Source organism: Sphaerodactylus townsendi, linkage group LG04 (assembly GCF_021028975.2).
Source record: "Sphaerodactylus townsendi isolate TG3544 linkage group LG04, MPM_Stown_v2.3, whole genome shotgun sequence".
In the NCBI taxonomy this organism is placed as follows: Eukaryota; Metazoa; Chordata; class Lepidosauria; order Squamata; family Sphaerodactylidae; genus Sphaerodactylus; species Sphaerodactylus townsendi.
In genome coordinates, this window is record NC_059428.1 from 58,983,244 (window position 1) to 58,995,645 (window position 12,402).

At 40.6% G+C, this 12,402-nt stretch overlaps 1 long non-coding RNA gene across 3 annotated transcripts in view; it reads left to right on the forward strand.

Annotated features, from left to right (window-relative positions):
• LOC125432102 overlaps window positions 1-12,402 on the forward strand; it is a 296,614-nt gene that overhangs the window by 76,629 nt on the left and 207,583 nt on the right. For 2 of the 3 annotated variants that reach the window (XR_007244400.1, XR_007244398.1), the window contains exon 1: window positions 10,929-11,029. The exons of the other annotated variant lie outside the window; for it this stretch is intronic. This is a non-coding gene — a long non-coding RNA (uncharacterized LOC125432102). Of the gene's footprint in view, window positions 1-10,928; window positions 11,030-12,402 lie in introns of those variants that run through there. 3 annotated transcript variants of the gene reach the window in all.

Here is a 12,402-nt window from a genome sequence, read left to right on the forward strand (position 1 = left end):
ATCTATTGATTTTAAGATGGCTTTTGATTCAGTGTTGAGGGAAAAACTGGCAGCATCCAATATTGACAGGAGACTATTATTTCTGATTAGAGCTCTGTATGCCAACACTTCTATTAGACTGGTTGTTGTGGGTTTTCTAGGCTGTGTGGCAGTGGTCTGGTAGATCTTGTTCTTAACGTTTTGCCTGCATCTGTGGCAGGCATCTTCAGAGGTGTATCACAGAGAGAAGTGTGACACGGTGCATAACACATTTTGGACACAGTGTGTAACATACTTCTCTCTGTGATACACCTCTGAAGATGCCAACCACAGATGCAGGTGAAATGTTAGGGACAAGATCTACCAGACCACAGCTACAAAACCCAGAAAACCCACAACAACCAGTTGAATCCGGCCATGAAAGCCTTCGACAATACTTCTATTAGAATTAGATGTAATTCCCAAGGTCATATTTCTAAAAGTATGTGAACTCAGAAGGGTGTGAAACAAGGATGTATACTAATTCCCTTATTATTTAACTATTATATTAGTAACCTTGTTAAACATCTGGGAAAGGAGGAATTCCATCCTCCCAAAATTGCGAACAAACATATTTACCTTCTGCTTTATGCTGATGACACTTCAATAATGTCAAGGACTCCAGTTGGCTCAAGGAGAGCTTTGGAGCTTTTGCACAATACTGCCAAACTAACCATCTGGAGATAAATCATGATAAAACCAAAATAATGGCCTGTTCAAAAAGAAAGAAAATTCAATCATTGTTTATTAGCTCAGTACAACTGAAACAGGATCACTCATACAAATATCTGGGAATTGTCTTTCAAGCGTTGGACCAAAAGAGTGTGCATATTACATATGCTTCTTCAAAAGCACAGGTAAGCATGGGAGCAATCCAGATTTTTTTTTTGTCCAAAGGGAGTCATAATATGGAAGCTGCAATTAGATTATTTAATATGAAATGCTATCTCAAATCCTTCATGGAACCAGGTTTTATATTTCTAGTAATATGAGAATGGAGAGAATACAAAGTTCCTGAGATCGATATTTCAGGTCCCACCTAATATATCTAATGTGGATATCCATTTAGAAATAGGCATGATATAGGTAAAGGTAAGAATCTGGTTGGTGACCATATTATTCTGGTTGAAACTACTTAAGAGTATCAAGGAATTAATACATAGTTTATTGGATTCATATATTTCCCAATGGTGGAAGCTTGTAGAGGCTAAACTGAGTTACTATGAGTTTTCTAATAAGATGCTCATATCAACAGAATACACACAGGTAAACGAGATAATCGAGATGGATCAGATTACAGAAGAACTTTTACTTTATTAAGGTAATTGAGAACCAGCATCCTATAGCGATTGTCCAGGGGAAATATTTTGAGTGCTGATGTTCATGCAATAACGGTTCCTATGAGAAATTTGAACATATCTTTTTGACTGTAAGAATACGATCTTATTAGGAGGAAACTTATAAGCACTATATGACTTGTTTCACATGAAGGGATAGAAAAAAATATTATGATTATTTTTTTAAATTTTACTTTTGTTAGGTATAGATCAGGGGTAGGGAACCTGCGGCTCTCCAGATGTTCAGGAACTACAATTCCCATCAGCCTCTGTCAGCATGGCCAATTGGCCATGCTGGTAGGGGCTGATGGGAATTGTAGTTCCTGAACATCTGGAGAGCCGCAGGTTCCCTACCCCTGGTATAGATCAAACAACAATTAAGCAATCAAAATAAAAGGTTAATTGGTGATCATCAAGAGTGAGCAGTTGTTGATAAAACTGTTGATAAAACTGTCACCGAATACTTTGCTACGTCCACAGTTCTTTTAGTACAGCAATCATTGAGAAGCAATCATTGAGAAGCAGGCGTATCTTGTCTTGAGCAGAAGTGGGAAGATTTAAATTAATATGGGGTCCAATGTAAAGACTCCTGATTACAATACAAGAGTATATGAACAGTTGTTTCCACTTGGTTGGGTGAACATTGACAAGTTCTTGCTTGTAACGGAACCTGAAGAAATCTGCCATGGAGAACTGCAGAGGGGAGCATATTTAGATAGGCTTGCATTAAAAATACCGTATATACTTGTGTATAAGTCGACCCGCATATAAGTCGAGGCATCTAATTTTACCACAAAAAACTGGGAAAACGTATTGACTCACATATAAGTCGAGGGTGGGAAATGCAGCAGCTATTGATAAATTTCAAAAATAAAAATAGATACCAATAAAATTACATTAATTGAGGCATCAGTAGGTTAAATATTTTTGAATATTTATTTCAAAGAAAAACAGTAAACTAGCTCTGTAAGTGGAAAAGAGGGTCAACAGAAACAATATGGTCTCAACAATAACTTTAAAAGTACAAAAACCTTAGCTCAATCAGCAACCAAGTTAAAACACAAGAGTTAAAATCCTTCAAAACTGGATTTTTGGTCAGGGGAGATATGTTTATGTTAGCAGTACCAACATTTCAGAGTATCTTTAGGAGACCCTCCTGATGATACCACCCAGGTTTGGTGAAGTTTGGTTCAGGGGGTCCAAATAATGCTAGTCTACACCGTAAAAGATCCCTTGTGAACAACTCAAAAGCACTCCTCAAATCGAGGAATGCAGCATAAAGTCTTCTCCCTGAGATGTTGCTGTATTTCTCTGCAAGATGATTAAGCACTATCCAATGATCATAGGTAGAGTGACCTTTTAGGACACCTATTTGCAAAGGCTCACAAAAGGGGTTGCCCAATCCAGCAGTTTATTAAGAAGATGCATTGCATAGAGTTTGCTGGCAATAGAAAGTAGACCAATTGGCCTATAATTAGATGGGATGTATAAGTTGTCTTTCTTATAAATGGAAACAATAGTTGCTGTAGTCCAAGAATTGGGAATGAGGCCACTGTGATCAATTTTGGTAAATAAGTTGGCAAGGACTGAAGACTTGTGATCAGAAAGATTAATAAATATTTCTGGATGAATACCATCAGGTCTGGGAGCCTTTCCTCTCTTCAACTGACTGATCACACTGATTACCTCTTCAGAAGAGACAGGTGGCCATTCTGGCATCTCAAGAACTGGTGGAGCCTCAGCAGCAGTGGCAGGAACTGAAAATCAGTATCCCCAAGATTTGTAAACCATCCTGTCATGTTCCACGAAAGACATTTCAGGACAGGAGTTCAGAAAGATGACGATAGACAGTGTACATGAACAATGTTTTTGAGATTGCCAGCTCATGATAAATGCTTTTGTGGTACTGTGGCATTAGATTTAGCCACTAGTTTGGCTGAAATAGAGGAAGATGTGGGATCCTGAGAAACCTCTGGTTGTTCTTCGTGCAATACTGGATAGCTCAGAAAGGACTAGTTCAGGAATCAAAATGGAAATTTTAGCAGTTTGTTCAACATCTGCCGTATTATTTGATAGACCAATTTCCATATCTAGATCAATTAAATCCTCCTGTAGATTACAATGAATAGATTTATTCCCTTCCATGTATGAATTCATGTCACATTGATTCAGAGGGCGTGAAATTGCTAAATGATTTGTGATCAATGGTTTAATTATAGTGTTAAAAAGGCATTGGAGATGGACATTATAACTATGAAGTTGTCTTTTCTGGTACATTAAAAAATTTGGTGCAGAAGGAGTTGCAAATCGTAGTAAATATCTTACAAAATATGGTGTGCGATTTAAATTAGATACTGAAAGAACTTTAAAATAAAAAGTTCCCTTAGAAATCTGGTTAAGGTTTGATTTAACGTATTGAATCGTGTTCCATGAAATAGGTCGACCTCTGTATGGATGTACTTCTAACACTAATTGGGAGGGTCAAAGTGTTAGACTTTGAGGGTTATTTTGAGAAATTTGGTTGCCCTTGTTCTTGCAATTCTTGCAGCAGTAAGAGGAGGATGGGGTTGCAGGTCTCATCTCTGGGTTGATTTCATAAGGCTTGGCTAAGGGTCCATGGGCAAGGAATTGTCTTTGGAAGAATTTATATCACTTAGCATATAATTAGATTCTCTTAACTGGCTGTTGTTATTATTTGTCTTGTATATCATGTTCTCCAAAATGTTAGAAGAGAATGATTCAAGCAGGCTATCAAGATTTTTAATTAAACAATCCAATTTCTCAAAGGAGGAAGAGCAGTTCATGTCTGCATGCTCTAAACTAGAAACATTATGATCAATACTAACGATTAAGTCTGTAGGAACTTCTGCCAGCACTGCTGATTCATTATTACAATCACTCTCCTCAAGAGGAGCAAAGTGGTTCTGAGTAGAAACAACGGCTGGGAAAGATAATTCAGGTTGTGAAGTAGATGGCATAAATAGTTTACTTTGCTTCAACTTAGGTTGGTCAGAAGCATTCGGCGAGTCTTATCTTTTCTTCTTTCTGGCCATTTGGCTCTTCTTTTTTTAGGCATTGGGGCTCGTGTGGTGTGATAATAGCAAGATTTCCAGTAATAAGTTCCGTTTAGTTGCCAGAGCCGAAGGAGAATTAAAGAGCAAAGATAATTCCAATGAGAGAAAACCAAGTTGCTTTGTGCAGATTTAAAATAAAATTTATAAATAAAATATGTAAATAATGATAGAAGTTCAGCAGTCCACAGAGACAACACTCACTGCTGTCTTAGCGCCATCTTTTTCCAGGCAGATTTATGATGATTATGTGAAAGAAATGTTGAGATCATTGTTAAAGCAGCAAAATTTGTCTGGATGGTAAACAAAATCAAGAATGTAATAGATAACTGATAACTGATAGTGAACTTAGTATACTAGTCACTTGTGATTGGCATTGTTTACAACTATTTAATTCTATCTTTAAAAGTTTATACCAATAAATATGGTTTTTAATCGGCAAAAATGGGAATTAAATTGGTTTGTATGTATAATTAGGACTATGCTTAGATAACTGAGTATGAATTTAATTTAGTATATTTGATTGGTAAGGTTTTTGTCCTGATTTTAGTTTTAAAATTTAAAATGCATTTTTGTAATTTTTAAAATTAATATTTGTGGATGTAAATCCCTTTGATATCAATCTGGTCAATGATTGTCAATAAATATTCAGATCTATCTCGTACTTCCAGCAGGTCACAAGGAAGGTATGGAAACCATCATCTGGTGCCTTGAGGTAGCTTTGGGATGGATGAAAGCTTATACCCTGAAGCTTAATCCTTATGAAATGTAGGTGCTATTGGTGGCCAGAAATCTGACCTCAATATTTAGGTGTTGCTGGATCACGGTCTCTTGTTGGATAAACAGGGAGCATTTTTACCAGCTTTGACTGGTGAATCACCTGCAGCCTTTCCTTGTTAAAAAAAAAAGATCTGGCTTGAGAGTCACCAGAGCTGCTCTTCCCAATGCCTGAGAAGCTGGTAATTGATCTGGGGACTACTGCATGACAAACAGATGCTCTACTGCTGAGCAAAGGCACAGCTTCCATGGGAACATCTGGGAACAAATGCCCCAGGCGGCTGCCGTTCGAGCATGTGGTGGGGGCAGAAAATCAACCCCCCCCCACACACACTTCTTGGCTTGGCTGTCTGGTTTGTACCAGGCTTGATGGGGTGGTGGCACAAGCTGGCTGGGCAGACTTTCTAATCAGTGCCCCTGCTGCTATTGCCGTAGGCAGAGGGGTGTGTGGCAAAATTCCCTGCACAGGCACCAGCCAGAAGCCGGAGGTCGAGCAGCTTGCTCAAAGCAGGAAGTGGTGCAGCCTTGGGCAGCAGCAACAGGAGCACTGATCAGAAAGTCCGTCCAGCCAGATTGTTCCCCTGCTCCATCGAGCCCGGCTGCCAGCAGGAAAGTGGGTGGTGGCAGGGGGTGGTATACCCCCACTACCCCAAAAGGCCAGATGACCCCTGGGGCCCCAACAAGAGGTCCTCCTGCCCCCCACCACCTCAAAAGGCCAGCTGGGCCCACGTTGCCCTGCCAGAGGCCTCCCTGCACCCCCCTGCCACCCCAAAAGGCCAGCCAGGCCCATGGGGATTCTGGCAGAGGTTTTCCCACATACCATGCACCCCCAAAATGCAGCTGGGTCTGCAGGGGGCCCACCAGAGGCCTGCACCCCCACGATCCCTGGGCCCACCAGAGGCCTTCTCACCACCCCTCCTCCCAAACCTCCACTCTCTCCAACCACTAGCCCTCCCTTCGAACCCTCCCCCACCTCTAGCCACCCTCCTTCACCTTTTGCCACCCCTTGTCACCCTCCCTATTCCTTGCCATCCCTTGCCATCCTCCCCCAGCTTAATACTCATCTTCCAACCCCCAATACTCATCTTCCAGCCCTCCTCAATCCCTAGCTACACCTTCCAGCCCTCCACCACCCCAAATCTCACCTTGCCACCAAGCCACACCTTGCCACCCTCCGCCACCTTAATAATCGCTTCCCAATCCTCCCTCACCTCTAGCCACACCTTCCAACCCTTCACTACCCTAAGCCTTACCTTGCCATCATCCCCCACTTCAATACTCACTTTCCTACCCTCCCCCATTCCAAGCCTTACTTTACAACCCTGTCCCCACACCAGGCTTTAGCTTGCCATCCTGCCCCACCAGAGCTTTTATCTTTCCCCTACCCCAAGCCTCTCCTTTCACACCTCCTACCATCCCAAGTCACTCTATTCCATTGTCTTCCACCCTAAACCATTCCTCTCCTACCTCCCCCATCCTCATCAAGATGAAAAGTGGAGGGAGCTGGAGAGGGCAGCTCCAGAGCTGGCCATGGGGGGCGTCCATGGGGTGTGTGTGTGGAAAACTAAGGTTTTGCCCTGGGCTCCATTTTCCCTAGCTACGCCTCTGCCGTAGTCCTTCCCCTGCCATAGTCCTTCCCCTGCATTGCTTACTTGAATCTAGCTCTACTTTTAGATCCATTTGTTGTTGAAAGTTACCATGCATCTCTGGGGGGGAAAAGATTCCACATGGTCTAATCAGTTTCAAATAGTTCTGCACTGAATGTTTGACTATTTCGCTTTTGGAAATAAAATGTATGGCTTTCAGGGTTACTTTCAGGGAAATACTTTTCTCCAAAAACTTTTATTTTGTTTCCCTCTTTCTATGTACTACATGTTTGTTCCCTGTTTTTCTGCTCCTTCTGCACCATTATTCCTTGGAACACTTCTTAAGGACAGTCCCAGATAATTAAGGATCATATTGTGAACATGAAGGTATCATATATCAAATTACATTGTGTAAATGTCACAAAGCCATTGTAATTTTATGTAGCACAAATATGCCTAATAAAGGTCTTTGTATTGTTGTATATTGTATTGTTGTTGTCACAAAGCCAGTTCAGAGTGAGTGATATGCCCTCATTTTTAATTGGTAAACACTTTAATGCCATTTTACAGGGCTCCCCAAAACTGCTAAAAGCTTTTCTGATTACCAAAAACTTCTGTGAAAATTGTAACCTTTTTGACTTTGTTCTAGATTCACATCTAAGGAAATCTGGAGAAACTGCTTTGAGACAGTAATGTGTAAAGAAAATACAGTAGTGCCTCAAATACATTTTGCCTTGAAATCCCTACAAATTAATTGTGAGTTGTCAGCAAGAAAAGTGTGCCACTAATTTTCATTCCACCATAATTTAAATCTAATCTAGTTTTACTTATGATATATTCTGCATATAGTTTGAACAGATAAGGAGATAAAATACATCCTTCTCTGACATCTGTGGCACAGTCAGTGTTTAGCTAATATTTTAACACTGAATATTTTGGTGTTTTTCTTCAGCTTTATTTTAATTTTTGATGTTGACAATTCTGTACCACATTCAGCTCCTGGTCTTATTTTAGCTGGGGCCTCTTCCACACAGGCCAATAAACACGGGCTAACAATGGTACAAAACCCGTTTTGGGGAGGAACTTCAATTGATCCCCCTCCTAACGTGTTTCCCCCCCAACCTGGGTTTTTCAAGAATCGCACTATCTGCAATTCTTTTGTTTTAACGTGGCTTGCAGCCACTTTCAAGCAAACGGCAGCCGGGATACGCTTTCAGCGGCCACGCTTCCCTCAGTTTCCCAAGGTCCCGCCAGACAGCTGCATAGCCACGCAGGGACTCAGGGGCATTAGCATTGCTGCAGAGATCTATGCCTGCTTGCCTGCATAGCTACGCAGTGGAGGAGCTGAGTTTTTTTAAAAAAAACATGCCTCGGTGTGAAGGTACGACGGCAACCCGCATTTCTTCTGCTCTATCCACTGCCTGCATGGAGGCATGCGAACGCCCCAACAGCAACACGGGTTGCTTTATTTATTTATTTATTTATTTATTTATTTATTTATTTATTTATTAATTAATTAATTAATTAATTAATTAATTAATTAATTAATTACTTAATTAATTAATTAATTAATTAATTAATTAATTAATTACTTAATTATTTCATTTTTACACCGCCCTCCCCCGGAGGGCTCAGGGCGGTGTACAACATTAACAAACAGATAAAGCAAGAAGTTTAAAAATTTTCTTAAAATGCAGCATACAATTTCCAAATCCAAGCGAGTTTAAATATTTAAAATAGATGGCATCCAGCTATTTAAAACTCCTCTTAAAAAGGGGGGGGACAGTGGGTCTCAGAATATTTCTTAGGGCTGTTTCTCTTGGCACCCATATCAGCGGGCTGGTCTCTACCCAGCGTCTCGGGTGGAATAGTTTGACGTTTTACAGGCCCTATGGAACTCGCGGAGATCCCGCAGGGGCCCTGGACAGATGGAGGGACAGGTCTGAGCCCCATTCAGGCAGGCCAGGGCCGTAAAAGCCCTGGGTCCCTAGTAGAGGCTGGCCGCATCATAGAGGTGGGGGCTGGGGTTACTTCAGCAGGTTGGCCTCCTGCTGACCGCAGGGACCGACAAGTGGGACACAGGCATATGGGGCCAGACAGTCTCCTGTGAGGGTACCGAGGGTCCCAGGTCGCAAGAAGGCCTTTAAAGGTTAAAACCAATACCCTGAAGACGATCCGGAACTCAACTGGGAGCCAGTGCAGGCGGCGTAACACGGGCATGATGTGATTTCTAAAGTTGCACCGCCTGCGGAGCAAACGTGCGCGTCACGTGCCATGTTGGACTGGGGTTTTAATTCTCCTCGGATCAGCCGCGAAGCGGGAAGGCCAGTCACGTAGAGCTTGAAGTTGGCATTAGCGTCTAGCCTGGTTGCAATAGTTTATCCTGATTGCAACCTGCTGTACTTATTGCCTGTGCAGAAGGGGCCAGAGTAAATACAGCATCTCCATCCTCTGCTTCAGAGGACATAAGTTATTTGATTTTTGTGTTGGCTATACAGTGATACATGTATCCAATCATCTGTTTGGTTGCGTGAAACATGTGACTGCAATGAAATACTTGTCTTCACAGAATTCTATGAGCATTCCTGCTTCATTTTGAGTTCCTAACTCAAATTTTCTGACAATATTTGATCCTATTTTGTTTTCCACTTCTGCATTCTAGTCACTTAAGATTATCAGTACATCTTGCTTCGGTGTGTGATCAATTTCTTCCTGATCTTTTTGTATAAAAAACTTTCAGTTTCATCTTCAGCATCTGCATTTGGGATAAAATCTTGAATGATATTTATGTCGATAGGCTTTCCAGGGAATCTGATTGATATTATTTGATCAGACTTTGCATTGTAGCCGCTGATTGCCTGTGCTATATCTCACCTCATTGTTAGAGCCACTCCGTTACTTTTGCGTTTGTCATTTCCTGAGTAAAATACTTTTTTACTTCAAATGTCCTAATTCAGTTGACTTTAATTCACTCACTCCTAAGACTGCAATGTTTAAACCATGTGTCCCCAACATGGTACTTGTGGATGCTGTGGCGCATGCCTATACCTTTTCTGGCACCCACCAAGTGTTTTTAGAAAGTGAGCAGGGCCAGGTGAGGCTTCAGCCTAATAAAAGTTCTGATTGGCCACTGGAGATTTGATTGGTTGCATAGATTTTAAAAAACACTATTTTGGCAGTACAGTACAAGGATCTTCACTGTTTGACTGAAGGTAATCTGGGGCAACCATTTAGTAGTTGTTTATAGCTGCTGCAGTAGCCATTTTAGAGCAGCCATTTTGTGGCTGTGCCCAGAACATTGCCCAAATTCCAAAAGTGCCCACAGACTTTAAAAGGTTGGGGATTCCTGGTTTAAATGTTCAGTTTCTTGTTTTATATGCATCATGATAACATTTTAATGCTTCAGATTACAAAGTAAACATTGAATTAGATTCAGTAACTAGTCTTAAAAAAAACCCCAGAAAATAGTTGAGAGCATCAGCTGACTTCTAATTGCAATCTCCATTTTGTTTATCTGTTTTTCTTGGACTTATTGCTTCTTGTGGAATTGCAGTATTGGGCAGTACTTTTTTCTCCATTTGCAATTTTGTTTGCTTTTCTTTTTTTAAGAAGCCTTTAGATTATGTAAGTTTTAATAAGCAGCTTTGGTCCTCCTCAAGGCACACCCCACACACTTATGCTGCATGACCTTAGGTCACAAGTAATGGTTACAAGCTAATTGATTGAGAAAGGTTTGTCTGACTGGGCCTCTTTGAGTCCTCCCTTTACATTCCTAAATTCTATGAAGAAGCAGTGGCAGCTTAGTTCAGCTGGGGAGGGGGAGGAGGGAAGAAGAAGGGAGGAAGTTCTCAAAGTTCTGATTATGCGCAGTTTCCTTGTTCTGAACAGAATTCTCTCCACCCACCACTCACTAAAGAACTTTTAAACTACGAGGCTAACATCTTAAATCTTTTATCCCTGGAACAGAGGAGAGAATCCAGTATTCAGCAACTGCTGAGAGCTGGCTGTCTTCTCCAGTCGACTGAAGAAGTTTTTGGAAATACTATTGAGACTTGAGCAAAGTGCACAACAGCACAGTGCAGAAGCTAGGATTCAGGCTGACAAGCAAATAAGCCATCTCACTGAAGGGGCCTCTGTGTGGCGGCTCTGAGCTATTGAGCGTTGGACAGCCTTAGGGAAAATGTGCAATGGAGCAGGCAGAAAGCACCCACTAACTTAAGGCAACTGTTGCTTTCTAACGGTGAGTCAACATTGGGAAACAGGTTTTAAATGTAGTTTGTTTTTCTGATGGAGCTGCTGGTGGTGTGCATGCATTGCATGCATATATATAAATATAATATTGATGTTTTGGTTATGAATTACGTAGTGTCTGCCTTTGTCCATGTTCATTTGTTTCCTCACAAATCACAGAGCAGGAATATGATTTCTAGAAGATCAAGGCTGTGTTTCCTGTTCAGATCTAAATGAGGAGTGGGGGTGGGGAAATAGCTCCATAAACACTCCCAGGTGTGCATGAACAAAAATGCCTGGGAAAAAAACAATCTACAGCAATGCTTTGCATAGTTCCAGCTTCATAAACTTCTCTACTCCTTTTTTTGCTGCCCTATCTTGAGAATGTATAGGATGGTCCCTATGAAAAGAGCTTTATGTTTGAATTCCTGGTGAGTCGAAGGGTCAGGGCCTGTAAGTTATCTGCCTGCTGGCAAGACTTATTTCTGTGTTCTGTATTTCTCAAACTAAAATGCTGGGGAAGCATTCTTCCTTCTCCTCTCTCTGATATTCTGTGTTTCAATCCATGTTCTACTCTTTTGTTACACATAGGATTCATCTGAGTGACAGTCAGATGTTTGTTTTCTGTTGCTCTTATGCAACTAAAACAGTATCTAAAATAGTTTTCTGTTTTCCTTTGTTCTGAAAGACAAAACGTTTACCATTGTGCAAATGTTAAGCATTTTTCTTCCTGACCAGAAATAATATTTAGTGGAAATAGATCACGCTGTATTTTTGATTAAGGACTCGCCCAAGAAACGTTTAGGGGACAAAACACTGTTTGTCTTAAAATTAAACTCTATTCAACAGATGTGGAAAAGGTTTTGCTCCAAATATATGCCAATATTGTCACTAACATACTGGTTATAGATACAATCTAATATTAACCACAGAGAGTAGCTGTTTTTGAAAAGAGCAGGTTATTAAAAAGACAACTGCATTAAATGTTACAAGATGACAGCCGGCTAAGAAATATGTCTGCAAAAAGTGCTGAGTGGGTGAAATTTCAAGTAATAAATCATCCCTGCATTCCAAAATTACTTCATTTGTAATATTCATTTAAAATTCCTGCTGTTTCAAAAACAAGCAAGTCTAAAGCACTCAACCAACTTAGTTGCATCTCCTCGCATTTAAATTTATAGGATTTACTCCTCAGTTGTGGAGAATTTTTTTAGAAGTCCTAAAGAAATATTCATGCATAAAATAGTTCTGGCTTTTTTAGAATAGTTTTTTTAAAGTATAGTAGTATTTCCATATATTTAAAACTTGAAAGTGCCTTCCAACAAAAGGTCACAATGTAAAAAGAAAAGTTTGCAACAGTATAGAATATTTGTGAAGATGTTG